The 16,833-nt window shown below is 37.3% G+C and overlaps 1 protein-coding gene and 1 long non-coding RNA gene across 3 annotated transcripts in view; one reads left to right on the forward strand and one right to left on the reverse strand.

Annotated features, from left to right (window-relative positions):
* NAV3 (neuron navigator 3) overlaps positions 1 to 16,833 on the forward strand; it is a 924,153-nt gene that overhangs the window by 49,426 nt on the left and 857,894 nt on the right. The window lies entirely within an intron of this gene.
* Positions 1,420 to 11,387, reverse strand: LOC129009808 (uncharacterized). The gene is made up of 3 exons (XR_008492851.1): positions 11,304 to 11,387; positions 7,879 to 7,985; positions 1,420 to 3,698 (listed from the first exon to the last, which is right to left on the reverse strand). It is a non-coding gene; the product is annotated as an uncharacterized LOC129009808 (long non-coding RNA).

Raw genomic sequence — 16,833 nt, forward strand, 5'->3', positions numbered from 1 at the left:
AGTATCAGATGTCAATTTAAGTTTGGGTTTAGAATCTGCTGGGTGATTTGGACTGTAGTATCCATCCAGAAATTATTCAATACCTATAATATGCCATATATAGTACAGGCCTGGAAGATACAGGTGAGAAGACAGTATATGCTCTTTCAAAACTCACATGGGAAGCAGCCCAGTGGGGACATGACCAAGTCAACATGCAGTTGCAAATCACACTATCATGTAAACTGTACTATAAGGGTGAATGAAAGGTTTTTTCGAGGGCACATAGAGAAAACTTAATGGATCAGGGATGATTTCAGTGGTGAGAACTTCAACTGTTGATGTTACTGACACAAAATTTGGGATATTAAAAATCCTATGCTTTTGGATATGGGTATTCAGCTCTTGGCGCTGGGTTTCCAAGTATGTTCTTGCTACTGTATACCTTGCTAATCTAAAATCTGTCCTCTTTTTCTGGCACTGCATCTTCAACATCATAGAGCATCCAAATAACTCTTCTTGGAATCTTTGATGAAATGCATAAAGCATATTTATGCAGGCCAGCTAGCTTGGTTCCCCTCCCTCTCTGTATTCTCAGGCCAAGAGGGAACGGTATTGCCATCCGTGTTTGCTGAGAGCAACTGCCAGAAGGAGTATTATAGGAGTCATGTTATTAAGGTGCGGTTACATGCAGCCCAGCTAACTCTGGCTATTGACAAATTGTAGTTTAAATTACTCAGGAGTAAAAGAGGGAATTTTGCCAGCAGTTTTGAATAGGGGAAAAGTGTTGTCTCTAGATAAATTAGAATTTAAAGCATGCTGCTTTTCCATTTTAGAACTGGTTCTTGTAGCTGTGTACGTTTTGTTTCTCTCCTAGCCAGGTGAATGACACTCTGTAGCACTCCAGGAAATTGGGGTGAGTCTCTTGGATCCAGTCCCATGGTTAACACTGAATAACTGCAGATGCCGTGTTGGTTCCACATTCTCCCCTTGAACCACCCATCTGTAGTAGGAATCACATCTCAAACATGAGTCTGGTTTTATGGATCACTTCTAAGATAAGTTCTTAAGATACAGGTTATTTTTTTTTCCTTTTTGTGGGGATACATTTAAGCCATATAACCTATTTATTCTTTGGTGTAGTCAGGAGTAGTGTAGACTTTAAATTCAGAATGTTGGGTTCCAATTCTGGCTCTGTATAACCTTGTTAAGTAACTTAACCTCTCTGTGCCTCATTTTCTTGATGAAGTGGGAATAAAGTAATCACTTACTGTAAGAATTAAATAAGTTGACATTCACAAAATACAAAAAACAGTACCCAACATGAAAAAGTGCTCAAAGACTATTAGAAATCATCAAAAATTAACTGAACTTGAATTACCTGGCATCAAAGAGAATAACAAACATAGGTATGATTAGAGTTTTTTTTTTTTTTTTTTTGATAAAAGTCTGCATAGCTATTGAGAATTGTTTGGTTGGAGACATTGTATATATAAAATTGAGAAAAATGTGATTCTGATTGCAATTTTTGCCCATTTTCCTCCAGGCTTTCATCTACACTGTCCCTGCTCCATTTCCAGGGGAGCATTTCTACCCACTCTGAAATCTCACATTCATTTATCACAGTGAATAATTATGTAAGTCAGTTAAGATCACCTTTGAGATTTTGTACTCCAGTGGTTGTCTGTTGCAGTTTTTTGAAAAAGTCTCATCTTAAACATGTTTTACAAATAAAACTTGCTTAGCAGAGTCTTAGTTTGTGTGCACTTTATTTCTTTGGAGTGCCTTTTTCTTTTTGCTCGAAATTACCATCTTGTGAATTGAGGCTCTGCCTTTGTTTATAAACATTGCTTTGTGATGCTTTTTGTCCTTTTCTTTTTTCTGTGTTTTATGTCTTACCAATTGGAGAGGATAATTTTTCTTGATAATAAAGCTAAAGGCTTTAAGCAAGTTCAATTTGGTTTCTACATGGTCTTATCCTTGCATTCATGTATGAGCAGAAAGTGAATCTTAAGTCCAAGGGCAATTGTTGCATTGCATACAGTGAGCAGGTTTAAGAGCAATATAAGGCTAATTTTCATTTGGTGAAATTTGGCTGATTTTTACCTCTATAATAATTCTTTAAAGTCACTAGATTAGCTTCTTTTCTGAGTGCATTGTTATATATGTGGGTTGTGAATCTATGATAAAGCTTTCTGTGTCAATCTGTCTCATTGTATAAACTGTTCAAACTAAAAGGAACTTTTTATTATGTCTCATTTTAGTGTCCATTCAGGAAAGCCCAGGAAATATGTCCTTTGATTCATTTGAATACATCTCGTGTCAGAGTTAATAAGCCATCCCTGTAATGCCCTTCCCATAACATATATGGTAAATCTCACTTAAAAGATCAAAGGATGCTTAGTAGGGAGACAACATTACATAGCAGTTATTCTGAAATTTTCGGCAAAGGGTCACTGTAGTTGCAGTACAATCTCATTCTTTATGCATATATGAAATTCAGTATTTATAAATGCATCTTCCCAATGTTTTTAGATACTTTTTACCTAAATTTAAATATATTCTTCTGTGTCTTCTTTAATATGGACTTAATTTCTATTGAGTCCCCTAAATTTTCCACCTCTTTTGCATCTCGCAGCTTTGAACACACTCAGCTTGGTTTCTCCAGTTTCTCTTTCCTTCCTATAGAGTATATTGTTAGATAGATATTGTTGCTGAGTTGTTATTCTACTAAATGGGTTAAAGTTGACAGTGTTTTGTTTTGCTGTTTTGTTTACCTCAACATTTATTAAATATTATTCTGTGCCATGATGAAAATGCACAAAAATATAAGATGGGTCCCTGCTTTTGAGATTCAAAACAGTGGTGGAGATATCTGTTAAGGTATCATTTCTGTGCATGGTGGTAAGTGTAATGTTGGAGGCATGCATGGAGTATGCTGTGAGAGCTCACAGCAAAGTCTCAAAGGTGGTCAGGCTAGCCACTTTCTGTTCTCTTCTCTTCAGCATTCTCACATGTACTGCAATGGGAGTTTTTACCATGATCCTAATATCTGTTTCTGACCCTTGTTACTCCTGAGAGTTGCTCTCTGTTGTCTGTAGCCTGGTCTTCCTTTGCTTTTTCATCATTTCCTGTCAGGTATTTTCTGCATTAATGTAGGGGCTGCTAAGAATTCAGTTCTATGCTACAACTGCTACCCAAATCCTGATTTACGTTGAGTGGTTACTTTGCTCTTGAATGGTTTCTAAGCAAATTGGTCACTCATAGTTCATGTTGCTGCTGGTACATTTAGATGGAAGAGGTCATAGTTTTTGAAAATTTATCCTTCAGTACTCCCTGTTTGAATCTATGTTTAGCAAGTAAAATTAAGTAGACCTGAGAGGAATTAGAAGTTCTTTTAGATCCACTTACCTGTTTAGAAAAATAAGACCTTGCATATCTTAGTTGATGATCATTCGATTGTAATAGATAGCTGTTAGTATTTCCTGAACATGTAGCATAATGTCAGGTACAGAGTTACATACTTTACCTGGATTATCTCATTTCTTCCTCATAATGGCCTTAAGAAGTAGGTACTATTATCTTCATTTTACATGAGGCAGCTGAGACTCAGAAAGTTAAGTGACTTGCTGAAGGTCGCGTAGATACCTGTTCAAGGTCACATGCTGGAGCATCCGTAAGAACATGCATAGCTTGATCCAGAGAACCCAGGCTTTTACCTGTTGCGGCATAATTGAAACAGTGTGCTTCAGACATTATAGGCATCTTGAGCTTGTATTGGGAAGTGGGCACACATCAATGTGAAGGGCCATGATGTTTGGATAATTTTCAAATCAGATCTACTAGCAACTAAGTCTCTATACTTAGCTACATAAATGTAGCATTCATCACATTATATGATTGAGCATTCACTCAGAATATTTCAATAGTACTTGAATTGCTATCAGCTAAATTTTCTATTCGTACTTTTGCTAGGCATTTTTGTTAGCTAAACTCTCGCTGGTAGTAGCAGCATAGATAGAGAGGGGAGAAGCCGGGCCCCTTCCCTGTTACAGGTTTAGAGTCCTTCCATATATCAGAGTATAAAGTCACACTACACCTGCTAGGGTGAGGATGGGGGGCATTTGTGCAATATAACTATGAGAAATGTGCTCAAAAATGAAATGTGTGACTATAAATAAATAAGTTAGCTACGTGGTTCTGTGGCTAAGAAGCAAAATAATAAAAGATGGAAATTGAAAAAGAGGAAGCTCCAGTGCCATCTCTTGGAGTGATCACAGGGATCAGGTTTTGCCCCTTCAGTGTCTGCTTCTACTGGTGGCACTTGCTAACAGGGCATTATGACATGGATGGGGATGTTGTGATGTGCTGTCTACTAAGTACCTATATTTCTAACCAAAGGTTTGACCTCTAACAGCTAGACATAGGTGAAATTGGATACCAAGCTTAATGGGTAATCTTGACAGTTTACAATGCCTTTCCAGGTGTATTATTTTATTTATTGCGATTCTGTGGGGTAGGCAGGAAAGCTATTATTCTCATTTAATAGGTGAAGAAATGGAGATTCTGAGAGGGTTAATTGACTTGCCCAGAGTCACAACCACTAAGTGATAAAGCTGTGACTTTTGAAATACTATCTTTTATGTCCTAATCCAGGGGATTTTCTTGCTCTCCTATGTTCTTCATAATGTATGAGACAGTTTCATGTACAGGTGGCAGCTGTTTCATCAGACAACTGTTTCTGCAGCCTCTTTATTATTTTGTAGGATTTTGATGCCTCTCATCATTCTCTGTGTGACTGGAGGTCTGGGATATGAAAACTTCAAATTTCCTGTCAAGGATGTCCTAAACCTATTTTCTCTAGAGCTGAATGGATAGAGAATGGCAAATTCTTATGCAGAATCTTTGTTTGGAATTTTCCATCAAATGATTTTTAGTGGGGAGAGAGCTCTCTGTCTGAAAGGGAGGGAGAGGTTTAATTTTGGCTTTTAACAGAACAGAGGACTCAGCACAAGATTAAACTATGTTTTGGGCTTAGTGAAAGAAACAAAATTACTTGAATAAATAAAAAGCTCCTATTTCTGCCTTTGTGGAATTTAGGGACTGATTGGAGTCTGATGGATTCTCATTCTGGAGATTCTCTATCCCCACTGGTTTGTTAGTTCTCTGTGACCAAGGCACCTGCCTGTTTTCTTCATTGTTGTGCCCTCAGCTCTTAGAAGGCACTCAAGTAATTGAGGGATAAATAAAATAATGTTGATTTTATTTCTCTTGGATCAATACCCTGAATCATTAGGTTAGTATGGGAAGATGCTTAAAGCAAGACTTTGGAGTCAGATGTAACTTTGCTTGGCTCCTGAATTTGGCTCTAATTATTACCTTACCCTTTTGAGTCTCAGTTTTCTTAACTGTAAAACTGATAGTTTACAATGACCACATGATATTCTGCATGTAAAGAACTTACTGTAGTATATTCATCTGATCTCACGCTGCTAATAGACATACCTGAGGCCAGGCACGGTGGCTCATGCCTGTAATCCCAGCACTTTGGGAGGCTGAGGTGGGTAGATCGCCTGAGGCAGGAGTTCGAGACAAGCCTGGTCAACATGGCGAAACCCCATCTCTACTAAAAATACAAAAAAAAAAAATTAGCTGGGCATGGTAGCATACACCTGTAATCCCAGCTACCCAGGAGGCTGAGGCGGGAGAATCACTTGAACCCAGGAGGCGAAGGTTGCATTGAGCTGAGATTGCACCACTGCAGTTCTGCCTGAGTCACACAGTGAGACTGTGTCTCAAAAAAAGAAAAAAAAAATAGGACATAAAGGACATATCCAAATATCTGATATTGTGTAATTTATAAAGGAAAGAGGTTTAATAGACTTACCATTCCACATAGCCAGGGAGGCTTCACAATCATGGTGGAAGATGAAGGAAGAGCAAAGGAACATCTTTTTTTTTTTTTTTGAGACGGAGTCTTGCTCTGTTGCCCAGGCTGGAGTGCAGTGGCGTGATCTCGGCTCACTGCAACCTCCACCTCCCAGGTTCAAACAATTCTGCCTCAGCCTCCTGAGTAGCTGGGATTATAGGTGCCTGTCATCACACTGGCTAATTTTTGTATTTTCAGTAGAGACGGGGTTTCACCATGTTGGCCAGGCTGGTCTTGAACTCCTGACCTCGTGATCCACCTGCCTTGATCTCCCAAAGCGCTGGGATTACAGGCGTGAGCCACTGCACCAAGCCCAAAGGGACATCTTACATGGACATCTTACATCTTACAAGATCTTGTAAGATTTATTCACTACCATGAGAAAAGTATGGGGGAAACTGCCCCCATGATTTAACTATCTCCACCTGGCTCTGCCCTTGCCACATGGAGATTATTACAATTCAAGGTGAGATTTGGGTGCGGACACAGCCAAACCATATCACACGGTATTTAGCACATAGGACGTTTTAAATCAATGCTGGCTGCTATCACCATTCTCAGGATTCACTTGGACCTCCACACTTTTCATAGGATGGGCTGATCATCCTAAGGTTGTAATATCTGCTTCTGTTTCATCTCTAAATCAGGATGCAGTTCTTAAGATTTTATTACCTCTCTAACCCAGAACTCTATCTTAGCACATCTCTTTGAACATTTGGGTGCTAATACACTGTCTTTTCTCATATTCTTTGGTTAGTTTGGGCTGAAGTCTTGGATATCATTTAAGCACTTCCACACTGGTATCTACATTTGTCTTACCAAATTTTTGGAGAAAACATACCCCTGATTCTGGGCTATGCAGATTAGAATAAGCAAAATGAGCTCTCTGGAAAACATTTTTGTACCAGGGAAGAGATTGTTGCTTAATTGCTACTACAACTATTTGTCATCTTTTATGTAAGTCTAGGCCAGGGTTTCCCAGTCTCAGCACTGCTGACATTTTGGGCTAGATAATGCTTTATTCTGGGAGGCTGTCCTATGCATTGTAGGATGTTTAGCAGTATCACTGGTCCCATCCACTAGACATCAGAAGCATTCTCCTACTCCCAGCAACCAAAAACATCTCCAGATTTGCCAAATGTTCCCTGGGGGACACAATTACTTCTGATTGAGAACCACTGGCGTAAACCTTAGTCTTTTGTTTCTCTGATGGATACTGCCCCCTTTCAGGTAACAGTGGACTTTTCTCATTTATTCTTTCTTACTGCCATTCATTCTCTCGGCTCCCTCCTTTTCCCTCTTGTACTGAGAACAACCATTTGCTCAGGTTGAAGTAATTACTAAAGTGCTCTCTGTGAGTGCAAAGATCTAGAATAAAAGCTATTTTAAAGTACTCAATGATTCTAAAATTCTCAAGGGCCATAATAATCCTCAGAAAGTCAAAGTAGTAAGTATTTTTGCTCTTCTTTAGCTTGTTGAGGGAATGATTAGATGTTGTCAAAATTGTGAGGCAAGTGATATTTAAGACAAATACCACCTTTACTTTTTCTTTACTTCCTCTTGTCTTGTGACGCTCCCTTTCTAAAACTTCAAATTTATTTATCATTTATCCTCTGTATGCACATTTTTCTTTTAGTCCTTATCTCATGAGTCCCACATGTATTGGATCTTAGCTCATTATTAGGAGAAACAGGTGATCAATCTAATTTATTTAAAATTGGAAATAATTCCTAGGATTTACTATATTGCTTCTTTTTGCATTTGTGTTTTGTTAAGACAAAACTTTGTAACTTAAAGGAATGAGTCTCATGGGCTGTACTGAATTGAAATGAATTTTCAGCAGATGGGAAAGATAGTTTTAGACATGAGTCTTCCTGTACCTCTTAACTCATGTCTCCCAGACAACTACTTTCTCTATATAGTGATGACCAACATACATTTCAAGAGTTTCGAAATTGAGGTTGCCCTACCTTCTTATCATCTTTGCAGTTCTTTGGCGTTGTCTCCTGTTGGATATAACCCTCTCTTCTGAGGAAACTAATTTTCTTGTTGATGTGGTTTTTCCATATGAAATGATCTGTGAGAGAATAAGGAAGTTAAGCAGAGTGACAAGTTGTGCATTGATGCAAGCTGCTGGAAGATGGAACTAAATTTCAAAAGTGTGTGTGTAATTTATGTGAGAGACTTTGGAGAGGGTAGTGGTATAATTCTGGTTGTGGGAGACAGTTAATTTATTGTGAAGATTGAAATAACTTTATAAGAGAAAAGACAGCTAGAAAAACATTTTACGTGGGAGTGATGAGGACATTATAAAGAGGAAGATTTGGGGAAAGATAAGAGAGGCTGTAGGAAAACATTGGAAGCCTTTCATATAAGAAGAAAGCTATGTAGATTTATTTATAATCTGTAAAAATGAGAGTGTTGGCTCAATCCCTTTCAAGCTTAATATTCTTAATATGACATTCTTGAGAATACTTGTTTATATAACATCCAGAAAAATAACACCAAATTCTAAGATATTTGATCAATTATATGAAAATATATTAAATGATAAATACACTTTTGATTCCAATTCAGATATTAGTAAGTCATAAATCTATGGACATAGAATATACTCAAGCATGAAAGAGGAGGAGGTCATATGTCCACGTCTTTGTCTAAAGTAACTCATACTCTCTGCGGTTGTTTCTGTTACACAATGTTCACCGTGTACAATGTGGTACAGAGAGAAGAGTCCTTCTATTCTTTTTAAATAGCGAACAGTGCTGCATTCTCAGCTTCTCAGGAGTTCAGGAGATCAATATTCCTTTCAATATTTTGAGAGTTTGTATGGGATCATCTTTAGGAACATGTCAACAGAGCCAGTACAGATGCAGTCAAAACAGTGTATGGGGACTATAATCACAAATAGAATGTTACACACAAAAAATTCTCCAACAATCCTTTATTAAGTGCCTACAATATGTGAGGCACTTTATTGTAGGCACTTAATAAAGGATTGTTGAAGAATTTTTTTTGTGTGTTACATTCTGCTTGTGATTATAATTCCTATACACTTGCTATGTGCTGGGGCTGTTAAGAAGAAAAAGAGGAAACAGACACCCGAGTGCAACAGCAGCCATTTCCAAATTATAGTTTTTCTCTGTTTGCAAAAGCATAGTGATTAGAATGGAGCCAGTACACAATACGAGAGGCCCACAGGTTTGGAATACAAATGACATGTGACAGCCCTTTGCTCTGGACATATTTCCACATGGGGTCAGCTGCAGAGAGAGTTAGTAGGGTGGGGACTAGTACTGAGAAGCAGACTTCCTCCAGCTTTAGAAATGTTACTTCCATGTAGAGGAGTGACCCACAAAGCCTCTGGATTCATTTTTTATTAGGAAAGATTTTTGAAATGCTCTGCTCCATTTAAGTTTTTCTGGAAGATTGGCATTGGATTCTGGAAACATTTGGGGGGTGCAGAAGACTCCTCTGGAGGTACAGTTCTTGGATCTTCTATGTAGTTTGGGATTCGACACAAAACAGATTGAAATTCCAGGGCAGGCTCTATTTTCATGGAGGGCTCTCCAACCTACAACCGGCTCACCTGCATGCTTTTGCTTTTGTGAGTTCTTCAGGCTGAACCTCACCCCCTTCAATCTTCTTTAGGGATGCTCTGGGGATTATAAATGGCTCAAGCTTGGGAGACAGGTACAGGAAAGGAGGGCTGGGGTAGGCTGTTAAGGATAGTTTAATGAAATCCATTTTTATCCAGCTAAAATGCCTAGTGGATAAAGAGACTTAGTTCTACCTCTGGCTTGAATCTCCCTCTGTGACTTTGGGTGAGTCACATTTCCTGTCTGGGGCTTTGTTTCTCCATCCATAAATTGAGGGAATGGACTAGATAATTTCTAAAGTTCTAAGTCGATCAAAGTTGATCTAAGTTTCTAAGTTAGTCAAAGCAGAAATGGTTCCTAATTATATCTCTTCTTGCTATTTCTAAGTTCTTTTTAAAAAAAGAATAAAGCCATCTCATAAGACCCTAATTAACTGAATTTTGCTTATAAAATTATGTCTTTGCATTAAAGAGGGTACAGGACGAAAATGAATACATACAATCCTTCTTGCAAATGAGATACGCTAATTAGTCCTACTGCAAAGAGCAAGATGGATTTTTTTTTTTTTCAGTTTACCTACAACATCGTAGGAAAATTGCAGTGATAAAATGGGAGAGAATGGATTGATTATTGCTGCTTGAGCCCATAGAGAAATAGGGCCTTGGAGTTGCTGGATGCCATTGATTGCTATCTAATCATTCTCTCAACTTTAAGGAAAATGCAGCCAAGAGGAGATATACTCCCAGGTTAGAGATACAATGGGTAACTTCCAGCAAATATTATTTCTGTGTAGAAATGAAAAAGTAAAAATGAGGAATGATATCCATTTTCAGAAAATGCAAGACTGGTATAAAATTAAAACATTATAATATCCAGAAAGATGATTATGCATAAATGGCACATCCTGACTGAATTTGTCATCAGCCACAGTGTTCGATTCATACCTACCTCTTTTACAGGAAAAATAAAAGATAAATACACATTGCTGCTAGTATCAAAGAAGCAATGCAACTCTAAAGACAGAGCTGGAATCTTTTTCTTGCATTATCTTCAAATCTGTCAGTGGTGTAAATTATGATTGCAGAAGTTCTATTATTGTGGCAGTATTATAAGCAGGAAGAATATAGCAGTATTTTCAGATCCCAGGTGGAACATATATGGTTGGCATTTATATCCCAGTTTATGATTTATAAAGCAAGAACAAAATTATGAAGGGAATATAAGTGCTGCCCCACCTAATCTGTCATTTTGTTGCGTTACATCCAATTTCATAACTTCTTTTTCCCTTATTTCTTATTTAGAAAAATGAATGCAATGCTATCATTTTTAGAAGGAAAAGACCAGAGTTTATTGTATTTAGAGACAGTCATGAATGGTCTATTTATATTAAGTATGAGAGCTTCCAGAACAGCTATTAAAAATGTTTTAAAATTCCAGATTAGAAATGTGGGATTTTCCTTTTGGGCTAAAAAGCACTCTTTAAAAAGTTACAATTATACGACTCACAGGAATGAATTAAAATTAGAAGATTAGCATTTATTCTCCTCTCTTCATGGCAGTATAAACTTTATGTGTTAGGGTTTTGATCCTTCTTTTCCTCTTCTTTACTTGCAATTAGAATTCCGAACATTTATTGGTATTTAAAATTGTGGTTATCTCTGACTTAGTGTAGTTGATTCCATTCCTGAGAGACACATCTCTTATCCCCTGATTAAACTCAGTTTTACTTCTACCTCCTTATGCTACTCAAGTAAAATTAACCTTGGTGTGACTTCCGCCTTCCTCAGACTACTAACCTGGAAATAGGGATTTTTAAACAGGAATCTAGCACATGGTCATCACGAGGTAATCTTTCTCCAATATTCTTTACTGGAAACATCTGGAACATGATTAATAGTTTGGAAAATAGGTTATGTTAGTAAAAGGTAATAATAATTGAAAATGATTTTTTATGTAGATAAATGTGATTTTAAATACAAAATGTAAGTTCATGAGAAGCAGTTGGAAGAAGGGCAGTTACATGTTATTCATTCTTTTGAATATTAAAGAAGATCATGTATAATAGCAGGAGAAATTTGTGTTAGGAATAATGATCCAGGTTTGTAGAAGTTGCCCAGAGAGAAGGTAAATTCTATAGTGCAAAAGAAAAAAGATAAATAGTTAAATGTCTATGAAGTGTCAGAATTTTGAGCCCAGGACAAAATTGTCCCCATGTTTGTTGCAAGCTTTTTTTTCACTTACCAATGAAGTGGTAAATATATATTTATATTATTTACATTTGTATTACTTGTATCCATTATTCTGCTAAGGTGTAATGAGCTACAGGTTTTCTTGGAAGCAAATTTGGGATACATAGAATTGATTGTTTTAGAATGCAAATTCCAGTAATCAGGGACTATTCTGGGTTCTGAGTATGTGGAAGTATTCTGGCAAGAAGCAAACTACAATAAGCTGTTTATAACTACAAGAAGTCACCAGCGTCATGAGACATGAAAAAAATGTGATGAGGGAGGCATAATTTGATGTAGAAGAGTCACAGGCAAAGAGAACCCATTTTAAAACATCTTATTGGAAAATGTGAATTGTTTATTTGTCATCAGACTGCCAATGCTGAAAATACAGCCCAAATTAGTGGCTCAAATTAAAACATACAGAGCAAGAGCAATACATTGGACACAGTTTTCATATATTTTTGAGAAAGTATTAAGAAATATAGTGAAGGTATTTCTTGATTCAGTGGTATTTTTCTGTTTATTTCTTAAAACTATATTTTATGCTGCATTCGTTTACTTCATAAGTATCCCCTTTCTTCCTCTATGCTTTTGTCTGGGATTGAAATAAAGTAAAACATTTAGGGCTATCCAAGGCTGTCAGGTCCATAATGAAATCTGGCTTTATTTATGTGTGCTTAGAGGGTTCAGAGCAGTCGGAGCTGCTAACTGTTGTGTTAAACATTGGTTGACACGCTCCTCCTTTAAATCCTTTGAAAAGAGCTGATTTTTTTATGTTCATGCAAAAGAGTCCTCAGAGGATAGTGAAGGTGGAATGTGGTCTGCTTATACATGAGATTATCTTATTATATAACCTGTGCAATTATTAGAGGAAGAATCATTTGTGGGCTAAAGTAATATGGATCCGTTTCCTGTAGTGTGAAGAACAGGTGTTCTACCGCCTAGGAAATTTAGAGGAAACTTCAATCATGCCTATAGATTTCAGTAATAAAAATGTATGACCAGTGTTTGGCATAAATGGCATCATAGTATGACAATCAGATCTGGATTGTATATCTTAGTTTGTATATCTAAGACACATTATTTTGATTTAAGTAACTGGGAAAATTAGTATTTTTTTTTAATATCCCAAGTATACATAATGATTAAGATAAGTTTTTTAAATGGGGAATTATGACCTAAAATAATTTTTTCCATGGAGAATGGATGCCTTGGTATTAAGTAATCATAGCTTTATGTTTGTACCAGGATGTTGTTGATAACTGTGAGGGAAGTGGTTTGGGCATCTCACCCTTAGCAAGAGCAATATTTACACTGGAAGAACAAGTGAAGTCTACAAGGAATGTTAAGGTCCAGGAAACTATAGGGTCATTATAGAGATGTGGTATTCAAATTAGCAAGACCTTCAGCATAGGCATCACCTAGGAGCTTGTTAGAAATGCAGAATCTGAGGCAGTGCCGTGGACCTGCTGAATCTACAGTTTAGTCAGCTCGTGAGGTTGTTGGTGTGTACGCTAACATTTGAGGAATGCTGGTCAAGAGTCTCAAATGGAATGGAGCCAGTAATTGAAATTGAAAAATAGAGTAGTACAAAGAGTGAGGGATCATGAGCCTGGGGTGCTGAAATAAATCAAAGGGATCAGGATCAAAGGAAGGTATGAGTTTTTGTTTGTTTTAATGATGGGAGGGTGGGGTAAGAGAATGGATGGTTGGTATCTTGAGTGATGGCCATAGTTAGAACCACCATTGATGCTTTGAGTTTTATGAAGTGTGCATGAGATTACCTCATTTGTGATTATGGGTGGAACAGACACTGGGTACTGTGGAATCTGGCAGCTATTAAACATCGAAATAGATCACAAACTTGGAAGCCTGGTAAGGTGGAAGACTTGAGCTGAGTCAAGTCTGGGGAAGTGATTATTGTTGTCTGAAGGTGAATCAGTCTCCTGGGGGTGCAAAACCAATCAAACCTTTCCCTAAGAGAAGAGGCATTGTATTGATGGGATGATTATAAAGTTGGGCTTAGCTGTATTCATTTCTGAAGTCAGGTGAGTATTGGATGCGAGTGTTCTCTCCAGATGGCAGTGACAGATTATGCAGGCAGGCCTAAAGATGGAAACACTGGTAAAAAGAATGAGATTTTGCTAAGTTGAGATTTGAGGAGCAGTTAGACTCACATTCTGTTGGACGTCACTGGGAAGCCAAACCTTCTCACAGTTGAAGAAATGTCAGTAATTATGTTTTAATTTCTAAAATTTAAATTAACTTTTTTACTAACACTAAATATTTTAACATTAATTTTACTTATTTTCCTCTAAAAACCAGAAATACACTCATAAAAAGTCAAAAGAATATAGAACAATGATTAAAATCAATCTACAGTATATAATATACACATATTTAATAGGTTGTAGCATTCTATATATACCCTCTCCCCAACTTCATTCCCCTTTCCTCCCAATTGGTAACTGTACTTATGGCTTAGCATGTTGTATTTCATATCTTAGGAGGAAAAAAGAATTTTTTAGTCATTATAGCATCTGAAATTTTGGAAGAGAAGAAAAGTTGTTTTAGTACCAACAAATCTTTTGAATAAAAATTGTATAGGGCCTTTAAAGACTATAATAAGGCCCAAAAGACAAGATCTTTCTTTGAACTTACTAGCACTGTAGGCAGGAAATGGGCTGCAATGTATTTTAGTCCCTGCCAGTTATGTCAGTGAGATCAGAGGTATATATACAATATATTTTTAGTGGTTACCAGCACTTAAGCTGTGGCAATCCTCATCCTACACTCTTGTGGCTTAGCTTGGCAGATCTGAGATGGGACATAAGCCACAAAGTGCTATGGGTCTTAGGACATAATGAAGTCATACATTACGGTAAAGGGTGGAGAGGGGGAAGAAACCCCAACATTTTCCAATAGCCAAGCTCTTTGCACGTAGATGCGGCACATACATTTTATTATTTCTGTATTAATAGCTACTTAAACTATGTAAAGATTGCCTTAATTTCTTTACCTATAAACTTACAGGACTAAGTGACTTGCCTTTATTTATGCCACAGGGCTATTCAATGCCATCTAGAACACCCTTCAAAGCAAGTATCCCTGGCTCCTCTCCATACACAGTGGGTGTTAAATGATAGAACTCTGTTCATGGGTATCTTGTTAGGTGCTATTGGGGCTCAGAAACAGATACTCCAAACTATGGTGCATTGACATGCTGAACTGAAGAAGCCTCGAGGTCTTTTTGATTCCCCATTCCCGTCTCTCAATCTTCTGTTCCCCCCCGCCCCCAAAACAGGATGAAGTTGTTCTTTGAAGTTTCCTTATCTGCCTAAAGACTAGACCTGCCAAAAAAAAAAAAAAAAAAAAAAACAATTACTGCTGTTCCTTTCCCTGAGTTTTCAATAACTGAACTCACATGACAGAAGGAAACACTGAAGTCAGTAAACACACCTGGATAGACTTGTCACAAACCATTGTCAGTTCTGTGGGCCCAACAGATTTTGTCCCAGGCCTTTGTATGTTCTTCAAGCCCATTGACTTCCCCTAAAAATCATTTACTATGCCCCTAAAATCATCCAGACTTCCACATCTCCCTTTTCCCTTAAGAAGGGTATATAACCTGTACTCCATTGCATAGTGGGGTAATCACTCTGTGATCTTCCCTCATGCACATCAATAAATTTATATGCTTTTTTCTTTTAATCTGCCTTTATGAGTTGTTTTTTTTTTCAGCAAACCCTCAGAGAGGGAAGGCAGGACTTCCTACAGTACCCAAGGCCCCTACAGTACCCATGGTTAGAACTTCTTGACACTTTACCTTGGCTGCTGAAGTCATTTGGTTAATTGGAGTGTGGTGAGTCCGGGGTGAGAGGTAGATGTGATGAAGTGAGGAGGCAGTGTGAGTAGACTGCAGCTAGACTTGGGAGGACAGCACCTATACCAGCCTTTTGTGACCAGTCAGGTGATGGCTCAACCTCTCTGATCCTCACTCCTTGTGATGCCATCAAATGCAGGGCATGGGACATGACAGCAGGAGCTCTTGGACGTGAACAACCAGGATGACTAGAAGACCTTTGGTTTAAGTTCACACTTCAAATTGGAAAGCACCACCAGAGTGTAACTATACCTAGTAAAAGGGTGCTTTGTTGAAATAAGTTAATTTTGCTTGTATTCTAATTACCTATAAGTGTTAGAATGAGGTCATATGTGATAATATAAAAATGAATGGAACGGTTCTTTTTTTGTTGCTTCCATTATATTTTCCATTGAGAACCATAATTATGCCATATTAAAAAGTCTTAATTTGAATTTTTAAGAAAATTGGCCACTTTTAATCCTTTTGAAAATGTGAATGCACACTGGTCTTTCCCAAGGGATAGTTCGGTTGGTCTGGAAAAACATCTTTCCATTTGATATATTTTCCTCTCATATGTTTCTTATTATTTTAGCTTCATTTGACCCAGTGATATGTGCTCTGCAAATTTATGGATTATTCCTTTTGATTTGGGGCATGTACTCCTAGGCTTAAATCAATTTCAACTGTGCACATTTATTATGGGTTCAGGAAGGGGAGCCAGAAACCATCTTCTGAGTAATCAGAATTTTCTATTGTTTCTTTCTTTCTTTCTTTCTTTCTTTTTTTAAGCCATTAAAGCATTTCCTGAATGATCTCCACTAAGATTGAATTGTTTTTTCTCTGATGGTCATATATAATTGAAAAGTAATACAGTTAATATTTAAAGAGGCATCGTTAATATTCACCCGGAGATATTTTAATAGGAAAAACAAGCATTATGATTTGCTCTTCGAGTAGCTATCATAGGATTACACTGCACAGCAAATAATACATATATATACACATAGTGTTAAAAATTCAGACTACATTTGCATAGTAGATTTCCAATTATTTCACATTAATACCTCTGATTATTTTTGTTCATGCCAGTCACAATGTTTAAATGAGTTGCTCACAGAAAGGGACTTTTTATGAGAAAGAGATGTAGCCTTTTGTCTTTTGTAAGTGAATTCATGGAAGGCATTTTACAAATGGATTTTCTGCGGCAAGACTTTATCCCACACATTGTTG

The sequence above is a fragment of the Pongo pygmaeus genome, chromosome 10 (assembly GCF_028885625.2).
Source record: "Pongo pygmaeus isolate AG05252 chromosome 10, NHGRI_mPonPyg2-v2.0_pri, whole genome shotgun sequence".
NCBI classification, from domain to species: domain Eukaryota; kingdom Metazoa; phylum Chordata; class Mammalia; order Primates; family Hominidae; genus Pongo; species Pongo pygmaeus.